At 33.4% G+C, this 9,485-nt stretch overlaps 2 pseudogenes; both read right to left on the reverse strand.

Moving 5' to 3' along the window:
* Window positions 1-4,595: 4,595 nt before the first annotated feature.
* On the reverse strand, window positions 4,596-7,457 carry LOC148763238 (uncharacterized; annotated as a pseudogene).
* A 261-nt stretch (window positions 7,458-7,718) lies between these two features.
* LOC148763239 (uncharacterized) lies at window positions 7,719-8,795 on the reverse strand (annotated as a pseudogene).
* Window positions 8,796-9,485: the final 690 nt, after the last annotated feature.

The following is a 9,485-nucleotide window of genomic DNA, read 5'->3' on the forward strand; positions in this document are numbered from 1 at the left end:
TTTTGTTATGTTATAAAACTAAAAATCGGTTAGAACCCAAGAATCATATTATTCAGTTAGTTAAAAAAAGAAAATTATGTCATATTAAATGCCAATTCCCATATTATCGTTATTTTTTTGGTCATTTGAAAAGCAATCTCATCATTGGGTTTGAACTATCGTAAACCCCGATTGGATTCCGTGAGTGTTGGGCGTCATATCGCTCTAACATTCTACGGATATGGTTCACGTGGACCAAGCAACTTTTAGGACTCTTGACCAACCCCGTTCCCACTCACATGAATGAGTTGGAAACTTAGCATGACCTAGTTTTAAGAAAGTTTCAAGCACAACATGATTATCAGTGAGTTTCAATCATAAAATTATCAATCTCGTAGATGAAAATGATAGTCAAACATGTATTAAAAATAATAATGGAGGGAAACTAGATCGGCTGTTTGATATATATGTAGTTAAGCATTGCTGTCGGCTTGATTTGACTACTTCAATCACTCGATGTATATGGTATCCCAATCTATAGTCTCAACTTTGCTCAGAAATAAGTTGCTTTCACATTTATGTGAGTGCCACTTCCAATACGCTAATCCATACGCCGATTGTTGAGATTTGAAACTGTGAACAAACTTGCAACATCCTTGTGTTAGAAGTTTGGAATTACATTACGTTAATGATCAAAATAAAGAAGGAGCATTTATTTCAAACGTACAATGAGATTCACGCAGCAGTCCCGTCACGACTCACGTCGTGATTCTTAGCTTAGCTGGCTTGAATCATTCCATTAAATTTGAACGCAACATGCCTTGAATTGGACGTAGTAAGCAGATTGGTGTTGTCGAGTCTTTGGATCCAGTTGGGCAAAGCACTTTTCCGCATGGCCCAGCTGATAGAGAAACTAAAACTTGTTTTTTGTACTGGATCTGGATGGATGAGCGCTCCACTTTCTACTTTCACTCTCTCTTTTACGACATGTACGTTTTTCATGCCTTTATCAGTTGAGCATTCTTATTCTCCTAATCTTAGGGTTTAGGGTTTTTATATTTTAGGCTGAATTTATTTATTTTTTCCTAAATAAAAAATTAATTAAATTTTATAATTATTTCTTTATCTTTCTCCTCTTTTGTCTCCTAATTTTGTTTTTATTCATTTTCTTATTTCACTATCAATGCCTTTTTCTGATAGTCAGAAACATGCTAATAGATCAGCCTTCTAACCATTTAGGGTTTTTTTTTTATTTCTTTCATTAAATTTTGTATTATTATTTATTATGAGAGAAGTTTCCTATTCAGTTTGATTTCCACTGAGGACCAAAACAGGTGAGGCCCATTAACTTGAACTCGAAGAGAAGCAACAACTAAAGAGCCCAATATGTTCCCTCAATGCCGGCCCCTCACATAAATTGCCAAACCAAATATGGCACTGTTATACTTTTGATTCATTACAAATTCGATTTCAATTTTTTTTATAATTGTTATATGCAATTACTATTAAGTTGAATGTGCTTTTTATTTTAATTGCTTATGCTCTAATTATTTCCTTTCATCACTTTCTTAATTATTTGATTGAACAAATCTCTAAATTCTTTGAATTTGTTAGGTCCAAGTCCCAAAATATTCACAATTTTGAATTTATCAGTTACAATTTTTAAGAAGAAAAAAAAACATAAAAGCTGCCACAAGTGTAATACTTATAAATCTTGTTGCTCATAATCGAGTAGCAAAAAGATAAAAGACCAAAAACGAAAAACAATAGTATTGCAAAATGCATAATGTGTAAGTTAACTATCTCTTTATTTGATAATTTAACTGTTAAAAATAAGTGATGCGGTAAATGATTTGAATTTAAATTAAGTGAAGAAACAAAAATTATAATATGGTGTAGTTGAACATTTGGTTCATTGGTTAGTGTATAATTTCTCTACTTCAACAATAGAGTTTGAATCCACTTTTTCTGTATTTAACTCTTTTGCACATTTCATATAATAAATATAAAATATTGAATTTAAATAAAAATAACCATTCATGTTTGTCTTTATCCTATCCTCCATGGATAGGTAGCAATCTTTTAAAGAAAAAAAAAAAAGCATTCATGTTTGTCTTAAAAACAAGTAGCAATGACCCCGCGACCATCTCCTCTGAAAGGTAGGAAAAGTTAGCTAAAGATCAACAACGGAAACCCACTACCCCAAGCATGCCCCGGCTCTCTGCTGTTGGAAAATAATTGATTTAGATGATAAAAGAACGTCTTACTGGTAAAATTCTCATTATCTATAGTTCCATGCAAGACAAAGGCAAATGCTTAAGTTCTGTACTAATTTTGAATGCTTTGAATGTGATTTATCATCTACCAAAGCAACAATGGTATTTTGATCAAAATGAAACTAAAATATGAACAACGGCTGACAATGACATGAAGGAAAATCCATTTATGAAGGGTTCCTATCAACTATGCATTTAAGGAAATAGAAAAAAACGACAAAGAGAAAGAAAATTTTATGATTTTTAATCCAAAATGTTGTTGAAAATCAGATTTTGACTGTTAGTTATTTGTTAGATCAAGATAGATGAGGTTTTTTTGTATTTTGTAATTGAAGGAAAAGAATTTAAATTTTACTTTTTAGACATGAATCATGTACCAATCAATAAATTAAACATTCGAGTACGACTATATCATATTTTAATGCGTTGAAATCATCGTTGAAAAGGGACATAAACATGGAAAGTTGTTGAGTTCAAAGGTCCACATATCTAACAGCCCTTGTTGAATTGTTCAAACAGGCCTAATTCTCTATTGATAATTAATTTCTCTTTTGGTACATATGAATGAAGAATTCTGTAGAACAAAATAGATTTAAATCTTAGACCTAACCTTTTTTTTTTACTCAAGCAATAATGTGGGTTCCATTAGTGTACACTACAAAAATTTTGGCTATTTTCAACGGAAATTTCTGTTGGAAATGTTTATTTTCAACGGATTTCTAATGGAAAAGTCCGTTGGAAATTCCGTCGATACAAGCCTTGTGGATAATACTTTCCGTTGGAAATCCGTTAAAAATTTTCAACAGAAAATTTCGTTAGAAATCCGTTGAAAATTTTCAACAGAAATTCCATTGGAAATCCGTTGAAAATTTGAAATTTTATCCCTTTTTTTTAGAAATCCGTTGAAAAAAAATTCCGTTGGAAATTTTCATTGGAAAAGGCAATTCCAATGGAATTTTCCGTTGGAAATATTTTGACTTATTATTTTTATAATAAATTTTCAGAAAAAAATACCATTTTTATTTCCAATACTAAATTTAATTCCTCATTCAACTGTAAAATATATAAAAGAAAAACACATTACAAAATTGAGATTCATGTCCTAACATCTAATTAGAAATTATCCTTAACACACAATATATAAAATAGTTTGATACATATGAATATTAAACATAACATCCTTAAAAAGTATCAAAGTGTTTGCACTGAAAATTATACATCATGTGAGGGAATTTTTTTTCTTACTTGTCAAGTCTTGAAGGTCCTGCATCACCAAGGTTGAACGCGCATTACTCATGAACATGGTTTCCATACGTGCCATAAATTCACTCATGCCTTCCGTCATCACATTTCTCATTTCTTCACGTATTTCCCCACATATTTCCTCATGTATCTTATTCAAGTTTTGTGCAAGATTTTCCACTTTTTCTTCCAATGCATTTGCGGGACTGTTAAAGTTTGAGTTGATTGCGCCACACGCAGACTCAGATGTTGCTACATTGGATTGTGTTCCAGTTAGTAAAGCTGTCGCAGGGACACGAGTGCCAAACCCATACACGTGAGTGCGTATAGTCTCCTTCCCTCCAATTGCTTCAGTCCAAGCATGTGGATCGAATTTTGGCTGAGAAGATGACTCATCGCCATACTTTTGCGATAGTACAGAATTATACATTTCCTACATAAAAACCATCATTAATGATTAATATTGAAGTAGAACACCAACTTAGAAGAAAGAGTCAAAATTAATAAATTTTTACTTACACTCGTAGACTTGGACTTGTTATCAATAAAATCACCATGACTCCTTGAGCGTTTATGAGTACGGTTGAAAACTTCCAAGAAAGTAACATCTCGTTTCAGCTCAATTGCTTGAATTTATTAACAATTATATTTAGTCAATCATAATCGATATATATATATATATATATATATATATCCTGATATATATAACATGTATAGCAAAACCGAAATCCAACTATGGTTGAACAATTTAAATGAAATTCATGGGAAAACATACATATTAATTCTGAGTAACATTAATTCATATCATCCTTTTTGCATGAATCACAAAAGGAATTGAACCATCAGTGTGCTTTGGAATGCTTCCTTCTTTTGGCGTTAAACGATTTTGCCTTGCTTTTCGCGATTTGTTTTGCCACTCTTCTGTACCCCATACTGTATCGATCAACTTGTCCCATATTTCATTTGTGATCCATTCCCTCGACATACCTCTGCATTCTGTAATGTTGTTAGTTTTGGCTTCAGTCATTGCTTTATGCCTTTATTCTGAAAGCATGTCTCTTAATCGATTGGAACAAATTTTTTCCCATATGCGTCGAACTAAAACATCTTTATCTGCAAACCAAACACACTTTTCCTACAACATAATGTAATACAATAATTTAATAAAGTTATACAAATTAATGGAAAAGAAAACACTTAATAAATATATAATAAACATAATACCTGAAATTTTCGAAACATTAACTCTTTGATATCATTATGGACTTTCCTCCATGTCAACCATGGACCATGAAAGTGATTTTTGATGATCCTTGTTATTGTAGATGTGACCCCTCTCTCGAAAAAAGTGCTTGTAAAATATTTCAAATAATTATATATATCAAAATTAAAAAAATTAAAAATTGAGTTGAAAAATATAACAAGTTTAACAAGATAACATACCTATCCCCAATAGGAGTTATACGCAGTCTGTCCGATGGATCTACAGGAGTCTGTAGTCCTACACTGGGTCCCCTACCTCTTGATCTTGACGATTCCTCATTTACATTTCCACCTAAATCAATAGATGGGGATCTTGTAATATCATGTGTAGATGTCTCATTTTCTACTTGCTCTGCAAATGCATCGTACAAAAGCTGTGTCTCAAATGGTGCATCATTATTCTCTTACTGCACCTGTTGTGGAATAGATATATCATCACACGCTTGGGAACTTGTAGGCACAGCCATACTTGTCGATGCATATGAAGACCTAGGTCTCGGTTTTGATTGCTTCCCTTTAACCATCGTTCCTGTAATATTGTATTATTAAAATCCCATTAGTAATTATTATTAATATGATTATTATTATAACAGAATAAAAGACATCAATTCACAACAATGACACATATAATTCTTAATTATTAGAAGCAAAGCAGCAATTATATATTAACTAATTTCAACATTTAAATCTTGATTTTAACTCAAACGTTCTAATTTTACATCATGTCAAAATACTTTAATATTATAAAATTTAAGTTCAACAATACCGTAAAAAGAAAATATTAAACCAATATCGTACGTGCCTACAGTCATCATTCACTTCCTTAATAATCAAACTCATGTTCTGCATTATTATCACTATCATCATTATAAGTTTCACAATCGTCGTGCTCCACATGATCTTCATCTTCATCTTCATCTTCATCATCATCTTCATCTTCATCTTCATCATCATCTTCATCTTCATCATCATTTTCATTATCTTCTCCTTCCATGTCATCTTCTTCATCTTCATCTTTATCAATATCATCTTCTTCATCCTCAATCGATAGATTAACCTCTTTATAATCACCACTCGCTAACTCTATTAAATCAACTTCCTCTAATTGAGTACTAGTAATTGAATTGGACACATCTTCTTGGTATACTCCTTCTTTCAAATCACTTTCATTTTCTCTATCACCACTAATAGGAATTTGAAATCTACTCCTAGCTTTTGTTTTAAATACTGCCCACCAATCACGTCAATCTCTTCTTCTTGATGGATAACTACTATAATAAACTTGGTGAGCTTGGGCAACTAAAACAAATGGTTCATTACTGGCCAGTATTGAGTTGTAATTGACATCAACAAGACCATGCAATCGATCTACCTTTATTCCTTTTTCAGTATCAAACCAATGACACTTGAATAGAACAACTTTATTTCCTATACCAAAATACTCCAACTCGATTATATCCACTAAGATGCCATAAAAGTCACGCTCATGATCATTGTAAAAACTCCCTTTTATGCAAACCCCACTATTCATTGTCTTACGATTTTGGCCGTAATCTAAGGTGTGAAACTTGAAACCATTTACAAAATATCCACTGTAACACCTTATCATACATCCGGGACCATAAGAGATTTCAATTATACGTTGGTCTATTTCCTCATTATAGGGTATTAACAAGTTAAAAAACTAATGGTACTTACTTTATATATGGGAGCATCTCTTCACAATTCATTAAAACATATAACTCAGCAGCATAAAACTCATCCTCATCTAAAAATCGAGATTTATCACATGAACCAAAAGCTCGCCTCGGGTGAGTGAAAATTGAAAGATGACCCATAGAGTCCACCTCTCCCCCATCATCATTACGTGGCACTCTATTTACTCTTGTTCGCACAGCAAGTTCAAAATACCATGAGCAGAATAAGGAAACTTCCTCGATAACATAAGCCTCACATATAGATCCTTCAACAAAGGCACGATTTTTTACTTTCTTCTTCAACTGTTGCAAAAACCTAACAACCACAATATTCATCAATCTTATGATGTACTTTAAACTCTTCAAAATAAATATATGAAAACAAATAACAATTATTTTACCTCTCAAATGGATACATCCATCGATACTGGATAAGTCCACCAACCTTGGCCTCGTAAGGTAAATGAATAGGCAAATGCTCCATAGAGTCAAAGAAACTCGGAGGATATATCTTCTCTAGTTTGCATATAGTTTCACATATTTTTCCTTGCAACGTTTCCATATGATCAATAGGTATTTCAGTTGTGCACAAATCCCTAAAAATTTGAGATATCTCAGTAATTGCATCCCAAATTGTTTGAGGCAGCATATCACAGAATACAATTAGGAGCAATCATTGCATAAAAACATGACAATCATGACTTTTCATCCCATAAAATTTTTCATCAATCTCATTAACACACCGAGAAATGTTCGACGCAAAATCATCTGGTAATCTCAGTTGTTTAACCCAAGCACAAACATTTCTTATTTCCTCCTTATTTAATGTGTACGCAGCCTTAGGCTTGTACAGTTTTCCATTATTTTCCACCAATTCAAATTCTTGCCGCTTGCAATACACCTTCAAATCTTGTTGTGCCTTTATGTTGTCCTTTGTCCTTCCTTTAACATCCATCACTGTGTTAAGTATATTCTCAAAAAAATTACGTTCAATATGCATAACATCTAAATTGTGACGAATAAGAAGCGTATGCCAATAAGGTAGAGACCAAAATATACTATTCTTCACCCAATTATGACAAACACCATATCCTGAACTCTTTCGCTCACCACATTTTGTTCCGAATGGGAGATGAGGAAGCGAATTCAAACGTGTCAATATTTCTTCGCCTGATAATCGAGGAAATGGTAAGTCATGTTCAACTCTTTTTTTAATAAATTTGTCTCTCTGGCTCCTAAAAGGATGATTAGTTGGCAAAAATTACTGATGACAATCAAAGAAACAAGGTTTCCTACCATGTTCCAATATGAAAGATTTAGAATGTTCCATGCCATATGGACATGATAATCGTCCATGTGTACTCCACCTTGACAACATACCATAAGCAGGAAAATTATTAATTGTCCACAATAATGCTGCCCTCATATGAAAATTTTGTTTCCTATATGCATCATAGGTCACAACACCTTCTTGCGACAATAAAGTCAACTTATCTATCAAAGGCCTCAAGAAAACATCTATATTTTGACTTGGACTTTTCTTACCTGGAATAACCATGTTAAAAAATATATATTGTTGTTTCATACACATCCATGGGGGTAAATTATACACACAAAGCATTACTGGCCAAACAGAATAAGGCTTGGCAGTGGATCCAAAAGGGTTGAAACCGTCAGCACATAACCCGAGTCTTACATTTCGAGATTCCATTGCAAAGAATTCATGTGTGCGGTTGAAGTGTTGCCAAGCCTCACCATCAACAGGGTGTCTAAGGAATCAATCATCACTATGGTGTTGCGCATGCCACGTCATATGTTCAGCAGTTTTACATGACATATAAAGCCTTTGAAGCCTCGGTATAAGTGGCAAGTAACGCAAAATCTTGTATGGAATTTTTTTCTGCCTTCTCACACTTAAATTCCTCTGTTTATACCGAGGATGTCCACATACCTGACAATGCTGAAATGTAGCAAATCGCTCATAAAATAACATGCAATTGTTCTTGCAAGCATCAATTTTGATATATCCCAAACCAAGCTTTGCTACCTTCTTCTTCATTTTATAAAAGTCGATAGGTAAATTCTCATCAGATGGCAACATATTCTTTATTTTCTCCAACAGTCGATCAAAACATGATTCACTCAAATTGTACTCCGCCTTAACATTTAAAAGTTGCGACACAACTGAAAGCGTTGTGTGCTTTGTGCAACCTACCCATAAAGGTTCCTCTGCATTGCTTAACAAAGAGTAAAAGGAAGATGCATTTGGATTGGGATCTTCTTCCGCAAAGCTCGACTCATTTTCAAAACCATGGTTGAAAGCAACTTCGGGATGCATAGCATCCCTTCTTCTTCATCCTATAAAAGTCGATAGGTAAATTCTCATCAGATGGCAACATATTCTTTATTATTTCCAACAGTTGATCAAAACATGATTCACTCAAATTGTACTCAGCCTTAACATTTAAAAGTTGCGACACAACTGAAAGCGTTGTGTGCTTTGTGCAACCTACCCACAAAGGTTCCTCTGCATTGCTTAACAAAAAGTAAAAAGAAGATGCATTTGGATTGGGATCTTCTTCCATAAAGCTCAACTCATTTTCAGAACCATGGTTGAAAGCAACTTCGGGACACATAGCATCCCTAACCATTCTAGTATATGAATTTTCTATTTCATCTTCATATGTAAGTTCTCGAAAAACAGCATCTCCCTCAAATCTAAGGGATGGTTCGACTCTAGATTTGCTTCTTGATGATTGTCCAACATGATCTTCCCCATGTAAACTCCAAATTGTGTAAGCCCCAGTAAAACCCCGGTTTAGGATGTGTTCTGTGACTTTATCTTTATCTAAGAACTTGTTGTTACTACATCGTGTGCAAGGGCATCTAATTTTATTCTTCCACATAAATGTAGTCTTCGAACATGCAAAATTAATAAATTCAGTAACTCCATTTACAAATTCAGTTGTAATGAATCCATTCTGTAATTGACGGTACATCCAAGAGCGATCTCCCGACACTCTATAAT

Source organism: Theobroma cacao, chromosome 4, assembly GCF_053813885.1.
Source record: "Theobroma cacao isolate CCN51 chromosome 4, ASM5381388v1, whole genome shotgun sequence".
Taxonomy (NCBI): domain Eukaryota; kingdom Viridiplantae; phylum Streptophyta; class Magnoliopsida; order Malvales; family Malvaceae; genus Theobroma; species Theobroma cacao.